This window comes from Odontesthes bonariensis, chromosome 19, assembly GCF_027942865.1.
Source record: "Odontesthes bonariensis isolate fOdoBon6 chromosome 19, fOdoBon6.hap1, whole genome shotgun sequence".
Taxonomy (NCBI): domain Eukaryota; kingdom Metazoa; phylum Chordata; class Actinopteri; order Atheriniformes; family Atherinopsidae; genus Odontesthes; species Odontesthes bonariensis.
In genome coordinates this window covers 23,382,967-23,387,251 of record NC_134524.1, presented here as the reverse complement: position 1 = coordinate 23,387,251, position 4,285 = coordinate 23,382,967, and the positions used below count along the sequence as shown (strand labels likewise).

General features: G+C 39.4%; 1 pseudogene; it reads left to right on the top strand.

The window, feature by feature from the left end:
- The first annotated feature begins 894 nt into the window (after positions 1-894).
- Positions 895-1,712, top strand: LOC142368717 (uncharacterized; annotated as a pseudogene).
- Positions 1,713-4,285: the final 2,573 nt, after the last annotated feature.

Genomic DNA, 4,285 nt, shown 5'->3' with positions numbered 1-4,285 from the left:
AGGCAACGTTATGGCGAAACTGCATTTATAAAATGTAACGAGTAACAACACATATTGTAGAAATGTAGTGGAGTAGAAAGTATAGATAATAGCTGCAAAATGTAATGGAGTAAAAGTCGAAAGTATGCATTATTATTTTTACTTAAGTAAAGTACAAATACGGAAAAATTTACTTAAGTACAGTAACAAAGTAAAAAATACTCCGTTACATTCCACCACTGTCAGTCACACACCTTCATGCACCCATGGATGCGTCGCTAGGCAACGTGGGGTTCAGCGTCTTCCACCTGTGGCCGGGGAAGCCGGAGTGGAACCACCAACCTCCCCATTGCTCCTGAGCTCCAGCTGCTCTTTCTCTGCATATCAGAGAATAGCACAACCTAATGTGGCTGGTATGTTACAGTTCTGTGTGTGCTGCCATGGAATATGTTTCTATGCTGTTCCTGTTCATGAATGCTCCGTAAGAGGCTGCCCACACGAGTCCCACTACTTTGGTCTTTTCTCCACAGCATCAGCAGTTAGAGTTAGTTTTGTTATTGAGTGGCTAACATTTCAGATAAAGGACATAACAGCAGTATTTACTGCACATGGAGCAGCTTCACATCAGCACAGAAAGATGTTTGCATTCATCGCTGGTTTGATCTGAGCTCTGCGTTTCGCAGGTTGTCGAGTTTATGGAGTTAAATGACTTTATTTGTCTGATTCAGACCAACCTGAGTCTCATTTCTCTTCAGTTCTGACGTCACTGCTGAGCTGCACAGCTGATCCAGGTTAGCTGGGATCAAGCTTTTATCACCATTCAGATGTTTGAACTCTTTATCAGTGACTTCAGCAGGAACCTGTGATATGAAAGAGATGGAATAATGAATAAGTGAATCCAGCTTTTTGCTCCTCATGTCAGCGCTCACAGCTGGTCTGACTGTGAGTCCCAGCAGCTCTCAGCTGTCTGAAGGAGACTCTGTGTCTCTGAGCTGTGAGGAGGACCACAGCTCTGCTGGATGGACTCTGAGGAGGAACCAGGACTCAGTGTAGATCAGGAAGGGGCAAAGCAGCCGGTTCCTCCTGTAGCATCAGCTCCACACAGCCATCAGACAGTGGAGTTTACTGGTGTGAGCCCAGAGAGGGAGCAGCCAGTAACAGCATCAGCCTCACTGTCTCTGCTGGTAAGATCAGACTGTGGAGTTAGTGCTGATGAAGCTGTGTGGAAATGGATGAAATGCTGTAGTTTGTCTCTGTGCTGAGGTGGATCAGTGATCCTGCAGAGTCCTGTCCTCCCTGTGATGGAGGGAGGTGACGTCACTCTGAGCTGTCCAACAAAGACCCCCCAGCTGCTTTCTATAAAGATGGCTCCCTCATCAGGGCGGAACCTAAAGGTCACATGACCCTCCACCATGTTACCAGCTCTGATGAAGGCCTCTGCAGGTGCAGCATCAGCGGTCATGGAGAGTCTCCACCCAGCTGGATCTCTGCCACAGGTGAGGGTTACTCAGGTGACTCTCTGTGATTCCTGAGCTGAGTTTAAAGAGTTTAAACATTCATAATGTGACGGTGATGTGATAAATATCTTTATTTCAGATAAAGCCACCACCACACCTCCTCCTACATCCATCTCTCCAGCTGGTTCCTCTCCTCTTCTCTCCCTGGTGTTGCCTCGTGTTTCTGCCTGTGTTGTGGTTCTTCTGCTGGTTCTGCTGGTTCTACTGGTTCTGTAGGTGAGACAGATATTATGTTTCCAGGTTTTATGACGTGTTCTATCATTCATTCAGATATTTTTATTTCTGTATTTTCATTATATTATATCACAATACATGTTAAAATATTTCAGCTGATGAAGAACAAGTTGGAGAGGATGATGTCACGTACAGCGATGTTAAGATATCACGTCGTAAACAACAGAAAATCAAAACAACTCAAGGTAAAATGTGTGTGTGAACGGAGATATTCTGAAGGCTGGAGATCACTTTTTAAGACTTTTATACAAAATTAGAACACTTTAGTTATATTTTAGAGGCTGAATGCAGTTTGGAATGATCAGAAAACATCAGGAAGTTGAAACATTTTCAGTAAAGTGAATTTTATCTGAAATGTGGAAGAAGAAGTCTGCAAACATGTAAAACTGTTATTCAGAAATGAAAGAATATTTTCACTGTAATTAGATTTATATCAAAGAATATAATGTTCATTTTTTTTTTTCCCCCAACATTATCTTTATTGAGTTTAACATGTTTCCAAAACACACATATATAGAGAAATAAGAGTGCTCTTATGTTCAAGGAGACATCATGGGCAAAGTTATTATCCAACATTCAAATTGTCCTTCCTTGCAAGTCAGATATTTTTGAAATAATATAGAGCAACACTTAGTACAAGTATAAAACAAAACAAAAAAAAAAACAAACAAAAAGAAAAACGAAAAGAAAAGAAACAACAACAATCAGAACAGTAAACGTTTCTCTATCTTGTCAAGAATAAGCCCATATTATTTCGCTATTGTACCTATATGGTTCAAAAATACAGATTCAGATGTACAATCCATACAGAATAAAAAATATCAAAATAAATTAAATCACAGAAAGGACTACCAATAACTACGCCTCTTCGTCTTCATTACCCACATTACTTAAATCTACACTCTCCATATATTCTATAAAAGGACCCCAAATGTTTTGAAATAAGGATATTTTCCCTTTTATAATATAAGTTATCTTCTCCATAGGTAAAGTTGTGGATATTTCCTTAACCCAGTTGATGATTTTTGGTTTACTGGTACTCCTCCATGAGATTGCTATAACTCTTTTTGCCAGCAGTAAACACAAGTCCAGGGCAGTGATTATTTTTCTAGACATGTGGTGTCTATCAGGATATAAACCTAGAATAAATAGTTTTGGGTCAAGAACTAATTTTATACCTAGTATAGTTTCTAAAGCTTGTTTAATCTCCCGCCAGAACTGTTGGACTTTACTGCATTCCCAGACACAATGGAAGAACGTCCCCTTCTCCTCTCCACACCTGACACACAGGTCTGGGATGGTATCGTTATATTTACTAAGTTTTTCTGGTGTTACATACGTCCTCATTAGCCAATTGTATTGGAGTACTTTAAGACGAGTATTGGTAGTTTGTGTTTGTGCTTCAGCACATACTTTTTCCCAGTCCTCGGAGGTCAAGTCCTCCTGTAAATCTTCCCTCCAGGCATCAAGTTTCTTCAAAGAAGACTCAGAGGATCCTTCTGCTAATATGTTATATAGCTTTGATATAATTCCCTTTCCAGAGCAATCTTTTTTCATTTCCGTTTCCAAAGTGGACAGCGGGGGGATCGACAAACACTGGTTTTGAGATGATCTAATAAAGTTTCTCACCTGCAGATATTTAAATTGATGTTTGCGTGGAATATCATATTTAGTAATCAACTCTTCAAATGACATCAAAATCCCACCATCTGGTCCCATGAGATCTCCTATTGACTTTAAACCTTTTTCAGCCCACTTTTTAAAACCAGGGTCTGCTCTGCCTGGAGGGAAAAACTGGTTACCCCTTATTGGGCTGAAGCGTGACAGAGAGGAGGGTTCACCTAAATATTTCTTAACCTGATACCAAATTTTAATCATATTTCTGATTATAGGATTTTTTATCTTTTTTTTCAACATTTTGACTTTTGCTGAGTATATGTATTGAGGGAGAGGGAGAGGCACGGAGCAGTTTTCAATATTCATCCAAGGTGGGAGGGGCTTATCTGTAAAATAATACATCATAGTTCTCAGTTGAGCTGCCCAATAATACCAAAGTGGGTTGGGGCACTTAAGGCCTCCTCGATCATACGGTAGGTACAAGAGTGATAAACGTAGTCTCGGTCGTCTGTTATTCCACAAAAATCGTACAAAAATTTTCTTCAGGAGTGGGAATAAATTAACAGGAGGTGGCAATGGGATGTTCTGAAACAAATACAGAAGTTTGGGCATTATATTTAATTTAAGAACATTAATTCTTGCTATAAGTGATAAAGGCAAGGAGTTCCATCTATCCATAGAGGAAGTAATTGAATCTATCATGGGGTTGTAGTTAACTTGAACAATATCTCTTATACATGGTACTATCCTAATTCCCAAATATGTGAAACAGTCAACCTTTTTGAATTGGAAGGAGTTTTCGGCATTATTTCTTTCTTCCGAGTTAAGTAACATTAATGAAGATTTGTCTTTGTTTACTTTATATACTGATATCCTTCCAAATATGTTTATTAGATCTAACAGGGCCGGAATAGAATTTTTTAATTTTTCCAAGAAGA